At 51.2% G+C, this 26,063-nt stretch overlaps 1 long non-coding RNA gene across 17 annotated transcripts in view; it reads right to left on the bottom strand.

The window, feature by feature from the left end:
- The window catches only part of LOC113619608 (uncharacterized), a 35,717-nt gene extending 9,923 nt beyond the window's left edge, over positions 1–25,794 (bottom strand). For 2 of the 17 annotated variants that reach the window (XR_003432456.1, XR_003432454.1), the window contains exons 1-9: positions 22,848–25,794; positions 21,194–21,341; positions 19,001–19,690; positions 15,696–15,832; positions 11,526–11,585; positions 6,511–11,236; positions 4,729–4,879; positions 3,574–3,971; positions 1,977–2,660 (exon numbers count right to left, since the gene is read on the bottom strand). This is a non-coding gene — a long non-coding RNA (uncharacterized LOC113619608). Of the gene's footprint in view, positions 1–181; positions 2,661–3,573; positions 3,972–4,728; positions 4,880–6,510; positions 11,237–11,525; positions 11,586–13,215; positions 13,347–15,695; positions 15,833–19,000; positions 19,691–21,193; positions 21,342–22,847 lie in introns of those variants that run through there. The other 15 variants (XR_003432459.1, XR_003432466.1, XR_003432465.1 and 12 more) reach the window with 15 other exon arrangements.
- Between the last annotated feature and the right edge of the window lie 269 nt (positions 25,795–26,063).

The following is a 26,063-nucleotide window of genomic DNA, read 5'->3' as shown; positions in this document are numbered from 1 at the left end:
GACAGCTCCCTAAGCAGTTAGGAGAGAGGGAGATACACAGATGAATAATTTACTACGGAAATGCAAAAAGAATTTAGAAACTCTCATTTTATAAATATTTATTTTCACAAGTTCGCCGCCTCCCGACTCTCTCCCCCTGGCTGGCCCTAGTCTTTTCTCTTTGGGGGGCCCCGTCCACCGCCCCCCACCCCCCATCTCTATGCTGACCCTGCCTCTCCCAAGATCTCTCTCCCTGTCTCTGTACACGGCTGTGACTGTCTCTCTCCATCTCTCTGCCTCTGTTGCTGTGGCAGGGGCGGGGGTGCGTTTTCTTGTCACTGTCGCTTTTTTCTCCACCTCCATTCTCTCTGCGGCCTGTGTCGTCTCTCCCTGCCAGGGTGCGTCTCTGTCTCTGTCTCCCTGTCTCTCCCTCTCGCTGCGCTGTCTCTCCATCTCTGGGTATCCCTCCCCCGTCTCTGTCTCCCCGGTCTCTCATCCAAGGACCCCAGCTCCCGCCCGCAGGAGTGGGAGGAGCCCTTTGAAGGTTCAGAGGGGAGAGGTCGTTTCCCTGACAACCGGCGGGCGACAGGCAGAGCCACAAGGGCTGCAGATTAAGAAGCCGGCGGCTGGCGGGCGGGGGCGGGAAGCCGCGGGAGCCCCGCCCAGGCCCCGCCCCCTTCCACACTGCTTGTTGGGGGCGCACCTGGGGTGCGTGGTCGGAGGAACGTGAGCTGGGCAGTGGGGGTCGGAGGGGGCTCCCTGGAAGGCCCGTCAGGAGGAGGGGCCGTGGCAGGTAATCAGTCAATCAGTTAATCAATCAGTTAATCAGTTGGTGGGGCAATCAGTTACAGGCACGCACAAAGGGAGAGTTTAAAGAGCTCGAGTGTGGAATGAGACGGAGTTGAGTTCTAATCCCTCCTGGGCTTTGTCCTGGCAGTGTGGTCCCGAGGGCTGTAAGTCCCTGCACACCTGGCCGGCCTCGGTCTCCCACCTGTGCAACGGGGCCACAGCAGCCCCTGCCAGCAGGGCAGACGCTCCAATGCCGGTCATCGTTGCCCTTGTCTCTCCTTTAATTCACAGATGGAAAAGGGAAGCCCTGAGAGGTGAAGTGCCTGGTGGGCATGGAAGGGACCTGGGGGCGGGGTTACCAGCCATTTAACTAGCTCAACAAAATTGACTTCCGCGGACTCGCTTTTTGTGAGCTGGGACCTAGGCTCAGAGGTGATCCGACCCTTCACAGCACTTGCCTCGGTGCCTGACCCAGAACGGGTCCTCGGTTTGCACTGCCTGCTCCCTCTGTCTCTCCTCCCTGCCTGTCTCTTCTCCTCCAGGAGTGGGGAAGCTGAATTCCAGCGAGGCCAGATGGATGGCATGGTTGCCTAGACCCCGGAGTTGAATGCCAGCCCCTCCCCTTAAGCCATTTCTGAGCCTGACACAGAAGCGCAAAAGAGCTGGGGAGAAGGAGCGTATTCCTTAATAATGGAGGAATCCTTAGGCAGCATCCTCAGGGTCACCAGCTGGGTCTCTTGGCAGACGCTCCCTGCTCCCTGCAACTTCAAACCAGTGTGTCCTTTACTGTAGGGACTCGTGTTTGTTTTGTTTTGAGCACAACCCTTCTGACAGGCGCCAGCTCCTCCTTGCCCCACCCGCCCTCCCTGAAGCTGGCTGGCGGCTGGACTGGAAGATGGTGAAGGGGCTGGTGGAACATCCCCCCCCCCCCCGCCCCGGAAGGACTGGGGAGTCACTGGGAAGGTGGCTGTTTATAATTTCAGCGGCCTCTTTAAGCCCGGCCTCCAGGCCTGTTGTCAGGAGGGCTCTGTTTGAAGCTCTCAGCTCTAATCCGGCTGCAGCAATGGGCAGTAGCAATGCTCTCAAATCAGGGTCCTGGGGTTGCCCCAGAGGCAGGGACAGGCCTGGCTTGTGGAGCTCTCCTGGGACTGAAGGCAGCTGCAGGACCACCCCCTCCCTGTCCCCAGCTCCCGGCACCGGGCAGACACCACACACGTGCACACACACACACCCCTCTCTGTGAAACAAATACACAAACTCATCCCCACAAACCCTGGGAGAGAGAATCCCATGGCTCCCACACGGACTGGCATTGGTGTCTGAGGCCTGTGGGACCCTAGCCCGAGGCCTGCCCTGCCCATGCCAGCCACCTTTCCTCTGCAGGAAGGATTTCTCTGGGACCCTATGATCTTCCCCAAAGGTTCTAGACTCTATCCTCCTTGAGCCCCAGGACACCCCAAGTGGGTTTAGAACCGGAACCCACCTAGGAACTGACAGGAAGAAAGGGCGGAGAGGCGGTGGGAAGGGCTGTCAGATCTTGAAGGAGGGGCGTTGGTCTAGATGCCCAACATGGCCCCTCGCTCTCCAAAATGGAGCTCATCCCTGGTGGAAAGGTTCTTATTCCCCCAGTTTACAGATGGGGAAGGTGAGGCTCGGAGCAGTAACACACCCAAGATCCCCCAGCTAGTGAGAGGAGCGGCTGGGATTTGGGCCACGTGTCAGGCTCTCACACACTGCTGCACTTGCAGGCCGGGGTAGTTGATAGCATCCCCACATCTTTCCGCGAATGCAGGTTTGGGGTTTCCCCACGGCCGTCTGTGGTTGGCAGGACAGCTTGCATCTCTGCATGGCACGTTATGGGTGCCCAGTTCACATTCCGTGGCTGATCGCATCTATGGAGAGAACAGAGAAAAGGGAGAGTGAGGAGGACCCTCGGTCAGGCTGTGCCCTCCGCAGCCAGTGGGTCTCACCATGGAGCCAGCAATCAGGCTGTGGGGTAACTTGCACCTCAGGAGGCTCCAGGGGCAGGGAGGACACAAGAGGGACTAGAGGAGTCAAAGAGGCCAGTGCCTGAGACTTGGGGACCACCGTGTCAGACAAGGCATGGGATGGCATGCTGAGGCCTGGGGTCCAGTTCCAGAACCAGCTGTGTGACCTTGGGTCAGGCCCACTATCTCTCTGGGTCTCAGTAAAAATAAGGGAACTGTGCTCCCTAATCTCCAGGGATCCTCCCAGGAGGACAGGTCGAGGAGTCTGAGCCTTTCATCCTCCACCAAACCTCCCTTGAGCACCAGCAGCTTCACGAGGCCGTGCTTGGGTGAGCTACAGGAGACCTGCCCTGCGGAGAGTGAAGGCCTGGTCCCGGGCAGCCAGAGTGCAAATGCCCCTCTCCCAGTGTTAGGCCATATGCCAGCGGAGGAACTGAGCGGCTAGTAATGGCCACATTTATACAGCACCTACCACAGGCTTTACCCCTGCTGCCTTGTTAAATCTACACAACAGCCTCATGCAGTAATTCCCATTATTATCCCCATTTTACAGCTGAAGAAACTGAGGCCCAAACCTGTCCCAGTTCATACAGCTGGCAAGTGCGAGCCCAGGCAGATCCCAGCCTTGGGTTGCTGCAGCTGCCTTGATGGTTGTTAGAAAAGTCTTCAAAGTGGAGGCTTCCTAAGAGCTCCGTCTAGAAAGATCTTCCCAAATAGAAAAGGAGGCAGAGGGCGTGCCCTGAACAAAGGCGTGGTGCAAGGACTGAGGGGTCTGGCATGGTGTGATGGACAAGGAGGATGGGGTGGAGGTCATCACCTGAGGGGGTCTGTAGGGCGCTGTTCCAGTTGTCCACTGCTGTGTGATAAACCACCCCCCGTGCAGTGGTTTCAAGCATTAGTTTATTAGTCTTCCTGGTGATGCCGGAGTTGATGGGGCTTAGCTGGGCAGGTTCTTGCTTGGAGTCTCTCATGCAGTTGTAGGCAGATAGCAGCTGAGGCCGGAGTCATCTGAAGGCTCCGCTGGGCTGGGTGCCCAGGATGGCCTCATCTTGCTGCTGCATCCTATGCCCTTTCCAGCAACCGAGACTGGATTTCTTGTGTCAAGACTCAAGGCTCCAAGAGGCAAGAGGTGAAGCTGCCAGGCCAGTTCTGGAACTGTTCCAGTGTCGCTTCTGCTGTCCTCACCGGTCAAAGCGGTCGCGTGGCCCACCCAGGCTGAAGGGAAGGGAGAATAGACCCCGCCTCTCGATGACGGGAGTGCCAAAGAATCTGTGGCCATGTTTAATGTGCCACAGATGCTAATACATATTTCATGGAAAGATTGGAGTTCACGGCTCAGTAAATTGTGGGCAAGGCCGGATTAAGCAAAATTGAGTCGGGTTCTTTCTTGCGGGACTTCTCAGTGCCTTCATGGGCTGACGTGGATGGTTTGTTTCCAACACAAGGACAGAGCTTGTAGAATTTCCCAAATGATTTTGGTTTGCCTGCCAGGGGGATCCCATCTTGGGGCGGGGGTACTGGCCTGGGAGGCTGGGGGACTGAGGCTCCTTTGAGCTCCCAGAACATTGCTCTAGAACCTCCAGGTCTGGCTTCCACAGTACCATGCATGGATGTGATGAGATAAAGCTGGCTCTGGCTCTGACTACTCCTACTCTCCTGGGGCATCCTGGGGCATCTGGGTGTGTGGCGAGCTGCCCGGGTCTGCTGGCCAGGGCCACCTCCCTGGGCAAGCGGAGCCAGGTCTCAGCAGCTCAGGTGATCAGAACCTTGGATCACCCGCCCCTGTCTCTTCTTCTTCCCTTCTGGCCCTGAGAAAGGGGCATCCTCCCGTGGACCTCCTGGCACTCCCCTCTGTGGGGGTCGGCAGGGAGGCCGATGGGTGGCATGGGGCAGGGGAAGGGGCCTTGCAGCCTGACTGTGTGACCTTGCCCCAGTCTCCACCCAGGCTGAGCCTCAGTTTCCAGCTACTCACGTGGGGTGATGAAGGCCCCCTCACCAGCTGTGCCTGAGGACTCCACTCAAGGAGCTGGGCTTCACTGGTGTGTACTGGGAAGGCAGGCCCTGCACCTTGCGAGTTTCAGGCTCCAGCTCATGTCATTCTCTCTGGACCTCAGTGTCCTCGTCTGTAAAATGGGGATGGTAATAGTACCCACCCCACAAGGTTCAGTGAGAATTAACTGGGTAACAGCCATGAAATTAAGAGATGGAGACCCAAGCGCTCCCAGCCCAAGGGTCTCAGCCTCTGTGGTCCTGGCTGCTGGCTGAGCCGGGCCAGTGGGCAGTGCCAGTTTCTGGCTGCATCTGCTGGGTACAGTGCCGGTGTGACACTGTGCAGAGTGGGCTGTCTGCTTCCCAGGAAGCAGGGGAACGCTGTTAAGGAAGGCTGCAGCTCGGGTTGTCTCCCCTCTCCTCTCTGCAGGCTGCTTCCCCCTCACTCTCCTGTTCCAGGGCCAGCTCCCGCCAAGGCTCCAGGACACCACGCCCCACTACTTGATGTCCCTGGGCAGAGGCTGGCAGGGGAGGGCTAGCTCCCAGAGAGCAGGGGTCACAATGCACTCCCACCCCCTCCTCTGGCCTGGACAAGCAAAGTGCCCAGGGACAGTCTCAGAGCCTCTCCGATGGATCCCATCACCCTCCAGATGTGTGTCCTTGAGCACAGGACACCAGGCCTCAGTTTCCCCCCTCTGCAAATTACCCCAAGTATGTTCCTGCTGAGAGAGGCTGGAGGGAGGATTTGATGAGATGCCGCCCCTACCTCAGCTCAAGGCAGCTCCAGCATCATTTGGGCTGGTGCCTTCTACCCCACCAGAGATTCCAGCCAGAGCCCTGTAGTGGAGGCCCGCAGCCACAGCAACAGGGGCCAGCATTTCCCAGCAGCCCCATGGGAGGACCACAGCTAGGGTGTGGGACATCCAGGGCACCCTGGAGAGCGGTCCTCTACACCTGCCCCTCTCTGCTGCCCACAGAGCGAGTGAGTCCCCCAAACTTCATCGCCCCCTCTCTGGGAACCACTGCCCACGGGTGGCACCCAGCCATCCTGCTTCCTCTCCTCCTCACGCCTCCCACAGTGTGCAGTCACTCTGCCTCCCTAGGGCATCGCACATCTGCGCCCCCTCCCAGCCACCGTGCCCCCCTCTACTGCTCCTCCGTCTCCCACCTGGAACACCACACCAGCCTCTCCCAGGACCCCCTCCAGGACGGCCCCCAATGATCCACACAAAGGGCCCTGCAGTTCTGGTGAAGTGTCATGCCAGCCCACGATGACCCAGTAACACAAATGCCCCCAATCGGCTCCTTCCCTTGGCTTTGAAGGCTCTGGGGACCTGCAGCCTCCCCGCCCCCCACCTCTGCTCCAGCCAGACCAGCTATCTTCTGGCCTCTGTGCCCTTGCACATGCTGTTCGGAGGACTGGAATTCTCTCCTGTGTCATCGGATCAGCTATTCATTCTTTAGGACCCAGCCGGGGCTTTCTCTCCTCCGGGGAGGTGCCCCTGGCCCTCCTGTGCCACAGTCTGTCTACTCGTCTCTCACCTCCACTAGACTGTCCAGGAGGGGCTGCGTCTTGTTTATCTCTAATCCTCTAGCTTGGCTCAAGGCCTGCCTGGGAGATGGGGTCACTAGTGATGGTCAAAGGATGGCTCCATCCCACCCCATCCCACTCCAGCTCCATCCTCACGCCCCACTCCTTCCCTGGGACCCATCTTCCTTTCCCTCTGTTCTCTCTGTGGGGTAGCATTGTGCTAAGGGTACCCACTTTGAAGTCACACGACCTGGGTCCTCATCCCACCTGCACCTCCTCGAGGCACTGAGCCTCAGTTCTTCATCTGCAGAATGGGGAGAACCACAGCACCGTCCTAAGGCTGTTGGAAAGATTAAGTGAAGAGTGTTTATCGTGTCCTTGGACATCATAGGAGTTGAGTAAATGTTAACTAATATTGTCCTTGTTCTGTATTATCCAGCCCAGCCTATTGTAATCACCTCCTGGCCTGGGTCTGGGTCTCCTGTCACCACAGCTCTCTGCTCCAAGCTGCTCACAACTTGAATCGTTTCGTCTTCACTTAGAACACTCAATGGCTCCCCATTGCCTCCCCCAGGACATAAAAACTCCAGCTAATTTTAAAAGCTCTTCATCACCTGTTTTTCCGGTGAGGCTGCCCTGACTAGTGGCCAAAAGAAGACCTTCAAGGAGGAAGGGGCTTCCTCCTGGCAGGCCCCTCCCCACCCCACCCCCCAGGGAGCTGGGGGACCCTGGATGGGTCCTTCACTTCCCAGCTGGCTCCCTCAGCTGCGAAGTGGAGCCGGTACCAGTGCCTTGTGCTGATCCCCTCCTGGGGGTATGGGAGACGGGGACGCTGGGTGCAGAGGGCTTAGCCTGGCATAGGGACGTGCTGAGCACCAGAGCCTCATGGCTGGCTCAGGCCAGCCCACAGCCCGGCACACAGGCTCTGGAGCGAGGCCGGAATCCACACTGATCCTCGTCTCCGCAGCGTTCCCATCTTTCCACGCTGAATATCACCCTGACTTGTGTTGTAGGGAAGGGCAGAGAACAGTTGTTCTTTTTCTAAAGAAAATTACATTTTTCTCCATTTACGAAAGTAATACACGTTAACTGTGGATAATTTTGAAATTAAGATAAACCAAAGAGAAAAATCGAAATGATCTATAATTCATCACCCATCCGTAGCACTTTGAGTGCCTGAGCCTCTAGCCTCCAGACTTTGTACTGGGTATGCAGCATGAGCTCTGCTTTGAGCCCAGCAAGGGGATCACAGAACATTCTGGTTTGCAACCTGGTTCTTCCTTTCACCAGCAGAACTCAAACTTCTCCGCCACCCAAGGCCTCTACCCGCTGGTACCCAGAGAGTGCTCCCCAAGCAGCAGCTGTTAGAAGTGCAGGATCTTGGGGGCAGGGGAGGGGGTAGTTCCTTGGTGGCCTCGTGGTTAGGATTCCAGGCTTTCACTGCCCAGGTGCAATCCCTGGTCAGGTAACTGAGATCCTGCAAGCTGTGCTGGAGGGCAAACAAACACACAAACAAGAAGTGCAGGATCTCAGCCCCGGGCCCCCAGAACTGCATGGCGCCAGGAGTCCCAGGAGACTCTTAGGCACAGAAGCAGGCCCGAGCCCCCTTTCCAACAGCAGCTGAGTGCCCACAGTGTTGGTACGCTCACACTTATTTGAGCCAATCCCCTATTATTGAACACGGAGGTGGTTTCCAAGTTGTGATATCATAAATAAGGCCACAGAGAATAGCATCACGATAGCTAAACCCTGGGCACGCCGTGGGTATTTTCTGGGAGTGAGTATTAAGGAGCTTCCCCTGAAATCTGCTGCGTTCCCCTTCTCCCCAGAACATTCTGGTGGGGTGGGGACCATCTTCATCCCCATTCTGCAGGTGAATAAACTGAGGCTGGAGGCAGGGGTGACAACACTCGCCACGGTCCCATAAACAGTGGCCAAGCCAGGACTTAAGCCGTCCTGGCCGGGTTTCCTTTCCTCCACACCCATCCTACTGACCTTTGCTGGAAGTGAGTTTGGGTCCAGTGTCAGCCTCTGTACGCACAGTGTGGGTCTCACGCCTGCCCCAGGCTGGGCACACAGCTGCTTCCGGGGGCGTCCGTGTCCCTGCCCAGTGGGACCAGTTTGCCCTGGTGACAGACGAGGCTTGGCTGGGTGGATGGGGCGGCCTCACGCCACAGCGGGAACCTGGAGGGGCTGGTGGGCGGGGCTTCAGGGAGGGGACAGGAAATGGTAGAGGAGAAAGTGGGGCTTCCAGGTCAGCAGGGAGGGGGCTCAGGCCCAGAAGAGAGGAGGGAAGGACAACGGCAGGGGACCTTCCAGTGAGGTGGCAGGAGGTACAGCCATGTGACCGTGAATCCTTCTGGGGGAAACCCTTGGCGGGGAACAGAATGCCATGGCAGCGGATTCTATTAAAAGCAATTCTCATTACTGTATCGTTAATTATTAATAGGATTGGGCAAATAAAAGATGGGAAGACCCAGCTGGACCTGACTCAGATTCTGCCTCCCGGGCAAATGGCTTTTGGGTCCCATCCAGGAGACCCAGCCATGAACGTGCCTGTTGGAAAGTAATCACAACCCGCGGCTGCCACGGTGGGACGGGCACCACTTATATCTGCTTTGAAAAGATAAAGGAAGGGAGCCCAGAGGAGGCAAACATGGGCCTCTGTCCATTCTCCCCAGCTGAGCTCTTAGGCCTAGGCAACCTGGCCATCAATTCCTGCAGACCTCATCCTTCTCTGAGCACTGCCCAGACATGGGGCTGTTCAGCCTCTAAGGAGATCCAGAGGGGAACTTTCTCCCTGTCGCAGCAGAAACCACAGTGAGAACTAGGCCAAGAAGGAGGGTCAGGTTTGGGCTGAGGAGACCCCAGAGAGAGAGACTTCGCCTCTCTCTCTTGCTCCCCCCTCCTTATCTACACAGAACTCCTATCCACCCTTCAGAGCCCAGCTCAGATGGCCTGTCCTTCAGGCGGCCCTATCCAGTCCCAGCTGTGCTAACAAACAAGGATACAGACACTGTTCCTGCACTCACGGGGCTGCCAGTCTGACAGGAGTCTAGTGAGGTGATTATTCAAATAATCATCACAAACCATGATGAAAACAGGCACCGTGCTCTACAGCAGGGAAGTGGAAGCTGTGTACCATGAGGGCAGGAATCCTAACGATTTTATCTTCCTCTCCCCTAGGCTACTTCCTTTCCCCTTACTTTTGCCTGGAGCAAAAGAAAGTTCTCAATAAATGTGTCTGATTTCACAGACTGCTAATTTGGGAGCACAAGAACAAGGTCTTCAAGATGCAGAGATCTCTGGAGAAGTCAGGTTTGCAGAGCGGAGGAAGGAAGAGGCGGGGGCCTGGGCTTTTCCCTATTCCTCCATCTTTGCAGAACTCTCCTGTATCATTAGCTGATTTATCCTGACATCCACTAGGAAGCCAAGCCGTGAACACACTACTTTTTTTGAATAAATAAATGTGCATGAATGAGTGAGTCTGAGCTTTAAAAAAAAAAAAAGCACTAAAAACCTGTGGACTTCTATATAAGATGACATGTAACTAGAAACCCTGATAGAGCCATTCTTAGTTTTCCACTAAATACCCATGAACGTAGTGAGAAATATGAAACCTTATGCATTGTGGGGAACAGCTGCCAGCCCCATGCCAGGATCTGGGAGGAGCCCATGCTGATGACAATAGTGGGGGTGGGGGGCCGGTGTTGGAGAGAGACCGGGGACAAAGGCAGGAAGGGGCTCAGAACCTCCTCCATCATTTGCCCCCAGTCAGAGACCCGGAATCTGTGCCACTCTGAAAACTGGATAGCTGTCCCTCTCCCACAGATGCTATTGGAGTAATGTCCCCTAGTCATTGAGAGAAAGTGGGCAAGCAGGGGTCTTTCATGATGCATGGGATTCTGGGAAGCAAAGGTGATCATTGTAGGGGGAGTGGGGGTGAGGAGAACACTAGGAAACTCCCCAGTAGCAGTGCATGCTGGGACTTTTGCTTATTTTATCTGTTCAGAAAATCCAAGAACCATTTAGCTGGACCAGAGCGGATGCCACCTTCGTTCAGCTGGGCTGCAATTGGCAGAACCTGCTGGAAACTGGGACATGGATTGAGCAAAGCCCACTTGATCCTGTTGCCCAGACCAAACCCTGAGAATGGGATGGAGCCACCAAACAAGTAATAAGAGGACAGGACCAGAGGCAATCTACACATCCTGTCTACTTAAAATCCTGGAGTGTGGGTTAATGTTTCTGTGTCTGAGGGACAATACGGAGGCAAAAGCATCAACCACAAAGGACTGTGAAAGAACACTGCTGAGCATGGAAAGGGAATCAGCATTCTGCAACACGAGAGCAGGCGGCTCACAGCAGTTTCCTAAAGGAACCAGAAGACGTCAGGAAACGGTGTGGCAACCTTAACGGAAAGACGTGCTCTGCAAAACAGGAGCGGGAAAGCACAGGGCAGCCCCGACAGATGGGAAAAGGCAGCATGAGGCTATAAAAAAAGGGACGTGGACGTGGACTGTGTAGTGCCTTGAACTGTGGTCTCCAAAAAGACCTGTCCAAGTCCTACCCCTTGGTAATTGCGAATGTAACCTTACTTGGGAAAAGGGTCTTTGCAGATATAATTAAGAATCTCAAGATGAGATCATCCTGGATGAACTGGGTGGGCCCTAAATCCAATGATAAGTGTCCATATTAAAAAAGAAACACAGACAGGAGAGAAACAGGAGGAGGCCGTGTGAAGGTAGCGGCAGAGATTGGAGTGATATAGCTACAAGCCAAGAAATGCCATAAGCCAGGAGAGGGGCATGGAACAGACTCACCCTCAGAGCCTCCAGAAGGAACCAACCCTGCCAACACCTGGATTTCAGACTTCTGGCCTCCAGAACTGTGAGAGAACACACTTCTGTTGTGTTAAAGCCACCCAGTTGCCGTCGTTTCATATAGCTGCCCGAGGAAACTAAGACAGATGGGGTTAGGAAAGATCGCAAGGAGAGAAAAAACATAGTAGCAGAGTTCAAGTCCATACTAGAGACAGTGAAAAGCGGAAATTGAAATGCAGAAAATGCAATCAGTGATGGGGAGAGGCCAACCTTGAGACATTTTCTAAAAAGTGTGGCAGAAATCGAGAGATGAAAACAAAGCGTGAGAAAGTCGTGAGGATTAGCAGACAGCAAACGCATAACTGGGATTCTTGAAAAAAAAGGCTAGAATAAGAGATAGCTTAGAATATAATGAGGAAAACTCACCTGTGCCTTAAAACCAAACAAAAAGATCTGAATATGCAGATTGCAAAGGTTCACTGCATTCTGGGGGAAAAAAATAGAGGCCTCTACTGAGACATTCTGGAAAACAATGTGATTTATACAAATAATGACAACTTGTATATGCCTGCAGGAAGGAAAGTGAGTTACTTATAAAAGAACAAACCCAGGCTGGTTTAGATTGTGACATGCTAAGTGATGAGGGAGCCATGTTTATGAGGTTTGGGGGAAATACTGAGCACTTGTTACCGAAAGATATGCTCCCATCAGCTGGGAGTCTAAGAATGATAACCCCTGTGTCTTAAGAAGCCTGAAACCAGCTAAAAAGCAGCAAGTCTAAAGATTTATTGTCAGTATCACTTCCAGACTAAAGACAAGTGTCAAAAATTGTTCTTAAATGACAAATCATAGAATGGAAAAATAATAATCTGACCATCTGAATCTAGAGCTTTAAGTCACATCAATGTGGATCAAAAGGGACCTGAGAGACCTCTTAAATAAGAGGGATTCAGGATGCACTGTTTCTCCTTGAATGATCAGGCAGCTACAAATGAAAGACTTTTATCAATGTAAGATAACTTCGAGTACAATTAGAAATGAAATAGCTACTAACCAAAGTCTGCAAAAGACTAAAGCAAAAAGTCAAAGTCCATAAAACAAAATGCAGGAACAAAAGGAAGTAGCTGAGAGGATGAAGAGAAAAAGGTGGAGACCAGCTTTTCCATAGAAGTGAGATGTGCAGGGTCAATGTTAACAATGAATGTAAATGCATGATGTTTTCCTAGTAAAATACCAAAGACTCTCAGATTGGATAAAACAAAAACTAAGATGGAAATCTAACTATACGGTGCTTGTAAGAAATACACTTAAAACCAAAGGACATGAAACAGTTAAAAATAAAAGATTGCGCAAAGCTACATGAGACAGGTTCAAATCAAAGGAAAGCAAGGGTAGTAATATTCATATCAGACCAAGAATCACAGGCAAAAAGCAGGAGATAGGACAGAGGTCCTCTGAATTGATGAAGAGTACAAGTCACAATAAAGATCTGATTGTCACAATCTTTTATGTCCTACATTGCATTAGACCTGACCAGAGGAAGTGATAACTTAGATACATAGAAAGGTAACAACAACAACAACAAAAAACACTGGAGGAGACTTAACATACTTCTGTCTTTGACATATTTACATAATGTTCTCCCCCTCCCATGTTTGTATAGGACTGGAAAAATATAATTATTAAGGTTGATTTAATAATTGAACTTTGTACCCGACAAACAAAAGATACTCATTTCTTTGCCAGAACCCATCAAACATTTATGAAAATTGATCATATATTAGGCCATAAAGAAAAATTCAATATAATCCCCAAAACACATATAGTGAAAGCCCCATTCTTTTTTTTTAATTAATTAATTAATTTATTTTGTTTATTTATTTTTGGCTGTGTTGGGTCTTCGGTGCTGCGCACGGGCTTTCTCTGGTTGGGGTGAGCAGGGACTACTCTTCGTTGCCGGTGCGCGGGCTTCTCATTGCGGTGGCTTCTCTTGTTGCGGAGCACGGGCTCTAGGTGCGCGGGCTTCAGCAGTTGCGGCACATGGGCTCAGTAGTTGTGGCTCGCGGGCTCTAGAGCGCAGGCTCAGTAGCTGTGGCGCATAGACTTAGTTGCTCCGCGGCATGTGGGATCTTCCCGGACCAGGGCTTGAACCCACCCGTGTCCCCTGCACTGGCAGGCAGATTCTTAACCACTGCGCCACCAGGGAAGTCCCCGAAAGCCTCATTCTTTGACCACAATGCAATTAAGCTAGGAATTATTAACAAAAATTTAAATTAAAAAGCCAACCTTTTGAAAACTAATAACCATTTTTGTAAATAACTCTAAATAAAACCTACATGACAAGCTATTTTAAAATAATAATGCTGCAAATACCACATATCTGAACACATGGGAAGGTGGTTAAAATGTAACAGGGAGGAAAATTCATAGCTCACTGATGTGAATTTTTTAAATAAGAAAGGGCGGAAGGCAAAAAAGATAAAAACCAGAATTTAAGAAATTAGAGAAGAGAAAAATAGAAATAAAAGATAAATCGATGACTTGTTTTTTTGGGCAGTCTAATAAATTAGGAAAACTTCTAGCAGATCCAATGATAGTAAGCAGAGAGAAATGAACGCACAATAGGAACAAATATTTTTTAAATTAATTATATTAAGTAAAACCTTATGATAATAAATTTGCAAATATGAATAGCAGATATTTTTGTAGGAAAATACATATTACTAAAACCAATCCAACAAGTAGAAGAAAACCAAAAAAAATCTATTACTACAGAGTAAATTGAAAAGGTAGGTAAAGAGCTACTTCCTAGAGAAGTGTTGGCGCTGACACTTTTACTGGCAAATATTCAAATATTTCAAACATTCTGTTTCAGGATACAGGAAAGATAGAGAACTTCCCCAGCTATCTTAAAAATGTAGCATAGGGGCTTCCCTGGTGGCGCAGTGGTTGGGAGTCTACCTACCTATGCAGGGGACGCGGGTTCGTGCTCCAGTCCAGGAAGATCCCACATGCCGCGGAGCGGCTAGGCCCGTGAGCCATGGCCACTGGGCCTGCGCGTCCAGAGCCTGTGATCCGCAACGGGAGAGGCCACAACAGTGAGAGGCCCGCGTACTGCAAAAAAAAAAAAAAAAAGTAGCATAACCTTAAAACGAAGAGTTGGCAGATAGCACAAAACTATAGACCAGTCCTGCTTAAGAATATGACAAAAATCCTAAATAAAGCACCAGCAAATTATCCTGGTTGGGACTCTTTGTGGCAGAAGAAACAGAAATCTGCTCAAATGAGCTCAGAAAAGGGGAAAATTCCTTATAAAGATTCAGAGCCCTCATGGAATTAAAGAGGGAGACATGTATAGCTGAGCTCCATTGGAGACAGTAGCCATCAGGGCCTATGAATGCATGATTTCACCTTTTTCTTTACGCTAGCATCCTCTGCTACTGATCAGACGGCCAGTGCCAATTGACTTTTCAAGTTGACTATTAGGGTCTTTCAGGGTCCCAAGTCTAAACTTAGCAATGAAAGGATGCTTCCTTAACATGGTTCTGCATGTTAAGAACCATGACATCTGCAACGTTTGCCAATCTTTCCAGTCCTCCTTCTACGCTGGGATTGCACTTTCCACTGGGGTTAAGCAGGGCCATGTGAGCTACTGTGTGCCACTTCTGGGTAGAAGGACTTAATTGCTGGTACAAGACTCTCCTATTCCATATCCCTTGCTTCAGTAAGCACAGGAGCATTTGGTGATGTGGAGGCGCAAAGCTGAACCAGTCACAGCTGTCCTAGAGAACTGTCTGAACCCACAGCTAACTGAATATGAACAAGAAATAAACTTCTCTCAAGCCATGATATTTTGACATTATTTGTTACTGCAGCATAATCTACTTATCCTGACTAATTCAATGACAAAGAATATCTATCTCAAGCCAAAAGCCAATATCATGTTTAATGGTAAAATACTGGAAGCATTCTGAGCCATGTCCAGAATAAGGCAAGGATGCTTAATAATGCCTCTATAATTTTACATGGCTCTGAAAGTTCTAGACAATGCAATAAGACAAGAAACATATACAAAAGGACAACCACTAAAAAGAAGACAAAATTATTATTTGTGGATAATTGTCTACTTGAAAGCACAAAGGAAGCAGGTGAAAAAGTATTAGATATTAGAAGAGTTCTATGAAAGTAGTCAGTTATAAAATAAACATACAAAAAATCAGTAGCTTTCTTCCCTCCCTCCTCTTTTTTGCTCTCTATTGGACTGACTGCATTTTCTTCACTTCCCTTTTCACTCTGTCAGTATAAAAGTTATACATTCCATTTCTGCATTTTAGACGTTATCTTTAAATTTTTATCAGGCATAATTGACTTAGTATAATCTAAATCAAAATTCTCCACCCTCCTCCTAGATAGTACAAAGTCTTATAGTGATTTAACTCCAATTATAGCTTCCAATCACCATGTATGATTTCCTAGTATTTTGGTTCCATCTTGTTTTGAGCCTACATTTGTTGTTATTATTATTAATTTTTACAGCCAACTCTTATTTAGATTTTACCTACATTTTAATATAGTTGCTCATTGCTCATCACATACCTGATACAGGGTTTGATCTCCTTCCTCCTTAGATAATCCTTTATTTGTTCTTTCAGCAAAGCTCTGTGAGTGGTAAAGTTTCTCAGTCTTTGTCCAAAATGTCTTTATTTTGCTTTCACTCTTTAAAGGTAGTTTAGCTGAAAGACATTTTCAGTTGACAAATATTTTCTTTCATCATCTTGGATATATTATTACTGTATTTTCTTTTGGCCTTTATTGTTGTTGATGTTTTTTGTTGTTTCTTTGCAGGCTGTGTGGGATTGTGGTCAAAGCGTATGACCTGGAGTTCTTGGCTGCCTAGGTCCACATCCTGGCCCTGCCATTAATAATTGTGTAATTTTGTGCCCAAGTATCTACTGCTCACAATTCTGCTATTTGGGCTGGGATCAGTTGGGAAGTTCTTCTGCTAATCTCCCCTAGAGTCACTCGTGTGCCTGTTCTCATCTGGGGTTTGAATGGGGTAAAGGATTCAGATGGCCTCAGTCAAAAGCCTGACAGTTGGTGCTGGCTGTCAGGTAGGTCATCTCAATTCTCTTCCACCAGTATTCTACACTGGGTTTCTTGACAAGAGGGCAGAAGTGATCTAAGACAGCAAAACTAGAAGCTACAAGGCTCCTTAAGGTCTGGTTTTGGAAATCACACAACATCATCTTGGCTGCATTCTATCAGTCAAAGCAAGTCTCAAGGCCAGACCAGGCTCAAGGGTGGGGAAATAGACTAAGATTCTCCCTTGTGACGAGTGTGTCCTCTTGAAGGCAGGAGCAGCAAAGTCACATCACAAAAGGGTACTGTCAAGGGGAAGTGTGATTCTTCAGGGGCCATTATTGTAACAAGAATTACTAAAGTAACATGAAGTAATAAAGATTAGCTAAACTTTCTGTGCCTCAATTTTCCATTCTTAAAAGGTTTAAGAGTGTTATTTTGAAGACTTAAAGAGCTAGTGTGCAAAGTGCTGAGAGCACAGTTTTTCCTTCTGGTTGCTTTAAGTAATTTTCTTTGTCTTTAGTATTACATATTTAGTATCTATATCTAGGTGTAGATTAACTGTTATTTATCCTTCTTGGAATTAATACACCTCTTAAATCTGAGGAGTTGTGTCTTTCATCACTATTGGAATATTCTCAGACATTATCATGTTGAATACGATCTCTCCTCCATTTTCCTCATAATCTCCCTTCTTCTAGGTCTCCTCTAAGACATATGTCAGACCTCCTCACTCTATCCTGTTTGCTTCTATTTTTGGTCTTTCTATCTTTTTATCTTTGTAGGCTGCATTCTGAGTAATTTTCTCAGTTCTATCTTTAAGTTCATGAACATTTGTTCAGCTGTGTCTAATCTGCTATTTAACACACCCATTGAAAATTTAGTTTCAGTGGCTGTTTTTCATTCTTAGATCTTTGTTTTCCTTCAAATCTGCCTCTTTTTTAAGGTATCTTTTTATTTGCTTATGGTGCCTTTTTTTCTTTTAATAATTTAACGCACACTTGGTTTATAGTCTCTTTCAGACTGTGCTATGATCTCAGTTTCACACTGTGCTAATTATCCCTTGTGGTAGATCATTTCCTCCTGTTGTTTCTATTTTTTATCTGTCAGCACCTCTTCACAGAGGATCTTGCCCCTTTTGGGGGTTGTATGTTACGGAATATTTCCTGGCTCTGGTTTTCCCCTCCCAACTTCCAGGACCTAGGAGTTTCCCATTCTTTTTTTCAAGATTAATTATTTCTGTTGCTGTGCTAAGTTTTGTTGATGTTCCTTAGCATAAGGAGTGAGGGGAGTGTCACCATTAGCTCAGTCTGCTAGGTCACTGGAACCAGAAGTCAAATTGAATATATTATAAAGGTATCATTTAAAATCAATAGGGAAAATATGAACTATTTATTAAGTGGTATTAAGACAACTGTTCAATAATGGGGGGGAAGCAATACACCTTAACATACACCATCACTAAAATAAATTGCAGAGATAACAAAAAATTAAATATAAAAGTGAAACTGTAAAAGGGCTAGATGAAAATAATGTCAGTGGGAAAAGCCTGATGGTAAAATGCTCTCGAAGCTTTGACTACAAAAAAATTTAAAAGTTATGTACATTGAAGAACTATGAGAAAACCCCCAAAGCAAGTGACCAATTAGGAAGATATTTACAAGATATAATAAAGGTTCAATATCCTTAATCTACAAAGAGCTCTCACACAAGCAGAAGAAGACAATTAATACCTAATAAGGAATTGAGCAAAGGACATGAATCAGTAAAACAATAAGAAAAATGGCCAACAAGCATGTGAAATAAGAATTGCAAAATAAGAAAAACAAATGACCAGCGAGCAGATGAAAATATGTTTCTCTTCACTGATAGTAAAAGAAAAGAACAGAACAGAATGCACTTTGAAGCAAGAGATCCTTTTTACCTTATCAACTTGGCCAAACATTTCAAAAAGATTAGAATATCCTGTGTGGTGAGGGGAAAAAGGAATTTTACACAACGCTCTTTCCTTGGTAGGAGTGTGTGTGGGTTCAGTGGTAGCCCCCTGAAGCCATGAGCATGTCCTAACCCCACAACCCATGAATGTTACCTCATTTGAAAAAAAGGGTCTTCGCTGATATAATTAAGGATCTTGAGATGAAGAGATCATCCTGGATTATAGGACAATGTCCTTGTAAGAGGCATATGGGGAAAAAATAGACAGAGGAAGAGGTGATATGACCACAGAGGCAGAGACTGGGGTGAGGGGGCTACGAGTCAACTGAAAGAAGCTAAGAGAGGAAATCCCCTGGCGGTCCAGTGGTTAGGACTCCACACTTTCACTGCCAAGGGTGTGGCTTCGATCCCTAGTTGGGGAACTAAGATCCCACAAGCCACGCGGTGTGGGCACCCCCCCAAAAAAACCCAAAAAAGACAAAACCAAACCAAACCTGACACCCTGATTTTGGACTTCTAGCCTCCCGAACTGTGAGGGAATAAATTTCTTTATTTTAAGCCACCAAATTTGTGATAATTTGTCACGGCAGTCAGTCCTAGGACACTCACACCGTGTCATCAGAACATTTTCAGGAGGGCAATGTGGGAGTATGCAGACAGACTGGTCCTAAAACGTGCATACCTTTCCTAACATGGAAAACTTTTCTCCTAGAAATCACTCAAAATTAATAATTGAGCATTTGTTAAAGAATTCTCGGCAAGGATATTCACTAAAGGCTTCTTCGTTAAGGGAATTTGAATAAACAGCCTAAATGTTCGATGACAGAGGGTTGGCTAAGTAAATGATGGTTTTGCCATGTAACCATAAGGATAAAAAATAATAATACCTGAAGTGGATGGAATATTTTTGATGTGCTCCGCAAGGAATGAGTACTTTCTGTCTCTTGCCTCATGTAATTCTCACCACAAGGCTGTAAGGCAGTCAGCAGTAGCCCCACCACACAGAGGAGGATGGCAAGGTCAGAGGGTGGAGGCCACCTGCCCGACGTGACGTAAGCAAGGGGCCAATTCCTGACCCCAAGCCCTGTACTGTGCACATGTCCACCACGCAACAAGATGACTCATGGTGCAGCCAGCAGATCACCAGGTAACGGCACAGAGGGATCCTGGCTGCAGAGTGTCGGATGGAAAACAGCAGTTGAGCACGTCCTACTTTTGCAAAAATAAAAAGTGCATTCAACTTGCAGAGAAAAAAGGCTGGAAGGATTTACTATGCACGTTAACGGGGAGGTTACCTCGGGGGATGGATTTGGTGATTTTGATTTTCTACACGAACACGCACAGCTTTGGTAATCAGAACAAAATAATGAAAACCAAAACCACACCACCGGGCCTGTGCTGACCACACTGACCTCTGACTTTGCTCTGGGAGATGGGGAACAGCCAGTGCCGCAGCGGAGGGACCCCAGGCGCCTGACTCCCCCCCGCCCTTGGTCTTCTCCCCTCCGCTGCTGTCCACACCTTCCCTGCACCCGCTCTTCCGTGGGCATCGATTTTTCCATCCTTCAGAGAAGCGCCTGAGGAAAAGGAAAGAGCATCTCTGGATCAATGAGTAGAGCCCTGCAGCCCCGGTCAGGTGGTGTGTCGCGGTGGTCTGCGGGCTGTCTGTCACTGCCCTGCCCGGGACTCAAGGGGGAGGTTGGCTGGTGGGGGGAGAGTGAGCCTGGCTGGTGGGGGGAGAGTGAGCCTGGCTGGGCTTCCCCAGTGGCCCCGTGAGCGCGCCGTGTGCGCGCACGCGCGTGTAGTGTAGGCGTGGTGGCGGGGGGATGTGTGAGATGTGTAATGGGGTGTGGGGCTGTATGCGGCGCAGTTGTGTGTGTGTGTGTGTGTGTGTGTGTGTGTGTGTGTGTGTGTGTGTGAGATGGGGGTACAGTAGGGTCTGGGATAGGGTGGGGGGTGGTTTTGCCCCCTGCCAGCTGCCAGCACTGATCGTTGCCTAGAGAAATGGGGAGCAGCCCAAGCCCCCTCTGGCAGGCTCCCATCAACTCACCCTCACGGCTCAGTGAGGAAGGTGCTGGTAGCCACCCACTGCCCAGGTAGAGAAACTGAGGGCTGTGTGTGGTGAGAAAAGGAGAGACAGGGAGGGGAGGGGGAGGGGAGAGAGAGCGTATCACTTGTGGCAGCTCCCAGACTGTGAACCAGACTCCTATGTAAGGCACCAGCACTCACCTGTGCTGGGTGCTGGGAGTGGGGGCACAGACAGGAGACACCCGCCTTGGCCCCGCCCTTCGGGGCTCCCAGTGAGGGGAGGGAGTCGGTCTATGGGCACTCTTGGGCCAGAGCTGGCCAGCATGGGTCAGCAGACACCTCCCCCATGCTCTTCAGGCCTGTCCGAGTTTCTCCCCCCCACCACGCTAGCCTCTTCCTTCCGGTCAAACCGTCTCCTGACTTGTCACTTGACCAGAGCCTGGTCCCCTCACTCATGCAAACACACCTCCTCTCGGAAGCCCCCACGGACCAACCCCCAGCCCCACAGCTCCCTGTGCTTCTCCTCCAGGGCCCCGGTGACAAACATCCTTGAAGATTTCAGTCCACTGTTTCCCGTCTGTCTTCTCCCAGCCTAGACTGTGAGCTCAGAGAAAGTCAGGCTGAAGCTGTGGGTCCTCTTGGCTGGCTGTGCTGTGCCCACCCCCTGACCAGGCACCGAAAATGGCTCAACATATGCTTGTTGCATGAATGAATGAACCATGATAATTGCTAAGAAAAGAAGTATGCAGATGGTCTATGATGGAGTTCTGTGAGCATGGACTGGGTTTGTGTCCGCGTGCACGTGCGCTGAGGTGTGCTCACGTGTGGGTACGGTGCGTTCACGGACACGTGCACAAGTATGTGCGCGGGCACGGGTGCGTGCACGTGTGCACAGGCACCCAGTGCTTGCGTGTGTGTGTCACGCATGTGTGTGCACGTACTGGGGTCCACGCGTTTCTATATGCCAGTGTGTGCAGGTGTGTGTTTACACCTGTGTCTGTTTATGCTACTTCTTGCTCAGGGTTGGAGGAACATCATGATCCTTCTCTCACGTTTGTTGCTTCTCCATGACCTGCAGCCGACCTTGCCGCTTTTCGCTTTCTGCAGCCTCCAATCCCAGTCCCAGCAAAGACTCTAGCTCCAGCGGGGCTTCAGCGCTAACATTCCAGCCCATTCCACCACTCAAGGCCCAGACGTTCCCTGGAACACAACAAACGTGTAATCTCGGCTGGATGCTTCTGCCTCTTTCGCCTTCGCACCTGTAAAGTGGACACCAAGCTCACAGACACGCATAAAAGGCACGGCCCAGGACCTGGTATATAGTGAGCGTTCGACAAATGTTTCCCACCACGATGCTTCTGACGGTGATGGTGGTGACGACCTTCCCCTGGTGGCTGCAAACCAGGGTGACCCAGAGGACGCGGGGAAGGGAAGCCAAAGCAGCGCCCTGCCTGGGGCGGATGACTACATCCCGCCCTCCTGGCCACGGGCTCCCGGAACATGCTGCGGTGGAAGGAGTCAGGGGAATGAAGAGCAGACGACGCGCAGCCCAAGTCCTCATCCCAGAGCTGCTTCCCTGGCCCGCTGCGGTCAGGGCGCGTGGGTTCTCCCACAGCGGCTCTTCCGGCTGGCTCCACGCCAATCACACGTGAGGTATGTACTTGAAATCAAACCCCAGCTCCTCTTCGTGGCCTGCATACCCCTCCTTCCCTGTGCTCCAGCCACACAACTGTCTTTCTGCTCTTCTTACACATGTTCCTGCCTCAGGGCCTTTGCATTTGCCATTCCCTCTATCTGGTGTACCGGGTCTCCACATGGTCTTAGGGCTGCCCCCCCCCCATCCTTCAGCTCAGAGGCCCCTTCCTCAGTACCCCTAGTCACGCACCATCACACCACTTATCGACAGCTAACATTATCTTAAAACGTGCATTTATCAGGCTATTGTGTCTTAATCACCACCTGGAAGGTACTCAACAAGGATTTGTAGGAAGGGAGAGAGGGCGGGGCCTGGCTCCTGGGATCCAAACCTCATAGTTCCATTTATTTAGCACGTACTATGCGCCAGGGTGTAGCCCAAAGTCTAGCCAGCTGGGTGACCCGGGGCAGCCTGCCCTACCTCTCAGGCCTCAGTTTCTCCATCTTTAGAGTGAAAGGCAGCCCCAAGTCTCTGGAGGGATCCTCATCTCCATTTTCATGGTGTCTCCAGCTCTCTGCAACCTGGCAGTCTGCAGAGCCTGGGAATGTGAGGCCTCTGCGGTCCGCAGCCTCCTGAGCCTGCCCTGCTCTCCCGCAACTTTTCAGTCCGACTTCACCTCCTCTGGGATGCCTCCCTGCCTCAGGCCTCTTCGGAGCTCTCAGCACACCGTATTTTTTTTTTTTTTTTGCGGTACGTGGGCCTCTCACTGCTGTGGCCTCTCCCGTTGCAGAGCACAGGGTCCGGACGCACAGGTTCAGCGGCCATGGCTCACGGGCCCAGCCGCTCCGCGGCATGTGGGATCCTCCCGGACCGGGGCACTAACCCGCGTCCCCTGCATCGGCAGGCGGACTCTCAACCACTGCGCCACCAGGGAAGCCCAGCACACCGTATTTTGATCGTTTACTTCTCTGGCTCCCATTAGGCTATGAGCTCTGGGAGGCCTGGGACAAGTGTTTTCTTTCAGCATCCTAGCTCAGAAGGGGACACCCTGCAGGACCCCGGAACCTTACCCAGCGGAGACAAGGTCTGGGATGGGTCATCCAACTCTGCCACCAATTTGCTCACCCCTGGAAAGAAGCCACGCCCTTCTCTGTGTCTTCAGAAACACTGGTGCTATTTACTGCCCACCAAGAGCTCCAGACTTTGCAGCCCTTGCAATGCTATTCACAGCTTCTACCTGATGTCTGTCCAAAAGGCCCGACTCGACGAGCACCCCAGCATCTGTGCCTTTTTTGTTGAGACGGGGCCTGGTTTCTGAGTTTGTTTCAGCTGTGAGGGTCCCTGGGGCGCCTCTGCAGGAGGGGTGCGGCAATGGCAGAACACTACGTGGGCAACCAGCTTCCCAGTTTTCGCTCTTCCCACCCAAGCCCCAGGGGTGGAAAACAAATCCACACTCGCCAGAAACCTGACTCGGCTGCCGAGCTGGAAAAGCTGGTTCTGGAAGGGAAGGCTGGGGGAGGGGGGCTTCCGAGGCCCCAGGGCCGCTGTCTGGGAGCTGTTCTCACCAGTCAAGTGGCCCTTGGCCTCCCAGGACGCCGTCACTTGGAGGTTCTCTCTCTGGGAGACGGGGGACTGGCTCTCATCCAAGGCCACCTGAGCAACGACCACTGCAGGGTCTTTGGCGTTCCAGGGAGCCACGGGGAAGGGCAGTCAGTGCAGACGGTGGGGAAGGGGAGAGGGCGAAAGGGCTCAAACGCTAAGTAAGGGTCCTTCGGGCTCTGGGCTAAAGCCCGGGCCTAGCAGCAGGACTTGGCCAGCGCCCGGGGCCGCAGGGCTCGGCGGGCACACATCCGAGCACCGCTGGGTGCCTGCCCAGCACAGTGCCGGCCGGGGCGAGAAGAGGCGGAGGCGGCCCGAACCAGGGAAAGGGGAGGGAGCCTGGCCGCCGCTGGCCCTCGGGGACGCGAGCGACCCCAACGACCGCCTGGCCCAGAGTGGCGATTCCTCCGCGGGGCCGCCAAGCACGCGCCCAGCTGCCGGGAACGCGCCGCGTGCGTGCGCCCAGCTCGCCGCCACCGGCATCAATTCCCGAGATGTCTGTGCATGTCTTTTTCTTTCACTAGAGGTTGCTCACTTTCACTTCTTGCTTCCTTTCCGCTCCTCCGCCAGCTCCGTGAGCGCGTGTGCGTTGTGTGTGTGTGTGGGGGGGGGGTGCGCGCGCCTGTCCGCGCGCTCCCGGCGGACGCTTACCCCGCCCGCGGGCAGGGCGCTCGGGGATCGCCGGGTGCCCGCCGCCTGGCGTCAGGCGCGACGTGGCCCAGCCGCCTAGCCCCCTACGGGAGCGTGAGAACCGGTTCCAACAGCCCCCAAAGCCCTGACCACCCTGCGTTGCCCTGGAAGATGGGGATCCCAGGTGGAGCAGGCCGGAGAAAAGGCCTGGCCTCATCGCTGAGTCCCCCCTCCGCCCTCACCGACTTCTCTCACTTTCTGGGTCTTTAAAAAAAAGTAACAATTCGCCCCTGAAGCCGCTGCTACTTCTCCTGACTCCAGAAGCATCTCTCTGGGCCTCTCCACTCCAAACAGGAAACCAAGGCCAGGATGGATGGAACCTTGCTTCGCTGAGCAGGAAGCCACATCCCGTGGAGGCCAGAGCCTTTTGCTTGAGAAAGTAGGATTTGGATGGGGCTGAAAAGGGCCTCTTCGGCTTCCTTTCCGGGCCCAGCCTGCTGGTCTCCTTACTGTTCTTTTAGTGCATCTTGTGCAGGGGTCCCACCTCAGGGCCTTTGCACAGGCTCTGGGCTCCAACGGGCCAGAGACCTCCATTCCTCACTAGCTGTGTGACTTTAAGCAAATGACCTAACCTCTATGAAGCTTCATTTCCTTGCCTGTAAAATGGGCTCATAATAGGATGTTTGAAGGTTCAAAGTGATGCCCAGGGACTGAGCAGTTAGGGCACAGGGAAGGATATTTGGTGGGCCCAGGGCAGATGTGGGGATCGGGCAGAAGCCCAACCCCTTGGCTGGGATACCTCCCCTCACTCTTTCAGGGAACCTCGTTACCACCCATCTCCCCAGTCCCTGCCAGGCCTTCTCAAGGCCTCATCAGCTGATCTTCACCCAAAACAATTCCCTGCCCCAACCCCTGCTGTGAGGACCAGCAGGAGGCAATAGAAAGGGGACCAGGTCAGAAGGCAGGAGAACTGGGTTCAAATTCTAGCAAATTCTGCCTCACTGTGTGATTCTTAGCGAGTTGCTTGGCGTCTCTGTGCCTAAATTTCTTTCTGTGTGAAACTGAGGCAGAAGGCTGTCTGGCCTACATCTCAGGACCCTTGGCAGACAAAGCAGCCTGTGGGTGGGATGTCATTCCAAGAAGTGAAAAGCCTCAGATAGAAGCATGTTGCTGCTGTAATTTACACCCATCCTCAGAGCATCAGCTCGGGCTTGAGGAATCAACTTGTCAGCTGGATCTGAGGGGTCCCTGCCACCCGTGCTAATGGAAGGTGACTGGAAGGCCACTTCCAAGAAATGTACAGATTGATGGGTTCTGCCACTCACAGCTGGCCTTAGTCATCAGTTCCAACAATGGGGGTGCCTGAGGCACTGTAACAGCCCCTGAAGGGAGTATACTGCGGGGAGAAGCATCATGTGCTTCGCTGATGAGTAAGGCCTTGGCCATGGGCTATGGTCCGCGGCCTTCCTCAGCCCTGCCACTTGGCCCCCACCTTGACTCTCCTTTGCCTCCGTTTCTTCCTCCTAAGTGCCAGCCCCTGAAAGTCCCCATGTGGGCTCCCTAGAAGCCTCCCGTGCCCCGGGTTAAAGCTGCCATCTTTCCCCCCCAGTTCCCTCCTCCTTTATTACTGAGATCATCACATGCTGGGAGTTGCCACCGATTCTTCAAGCCACACGCCCATGGCCAGCTTGTTTGCTCCAGATAGAAACACCAGCATTGATTTTGCTGCATATTCATTGTAAAACTGCAAATGATATAAAACACGTACATTGAAGAATGGAAGTTCCCTCGTTATTTGCCCTCCCAAAATAGCTACTGGCCACATTTGGTGAATTCTGGTATCTGTTTAGACTCTCTGAGTTATAACAGGCAGAAAATCCAATCAAAATAGGAATTATGGGCTCATGTAATAGAATAATGCAGAGGCGGCTGTGGGTTTCAGGCATGGTTTGATCCAGAGGTTCATGATGTTATTGACGCTCTGGCTTGACTTCTCTGCAGTTCTTTTCCCTCTGCCCTCCTCATGGTGTCAGCGGGTCCAGTTAGGGTGGTAGCAG

Source organism: Aethalodelphis obliquidens, unplaced genomic scaffold, assembly GCF_003676395.1.
Source record: "Aethalodelphis obliquidens isolate GAN/ISIS:26980383/991018 unplaced genomic scaffold, ASM367639v1 scaffold7, whole genome shotgun sequence".
Lineage (NCBI taxonomy): Eukaryota > Metazoa > Chordata > Mammalia > Artiodactyla > Delphinidae > Aethalodelphis > Aethalodelphis obliquidens.
This window is presented reverse-complemented; position numbering and strand designations above follow the sequence as displayed.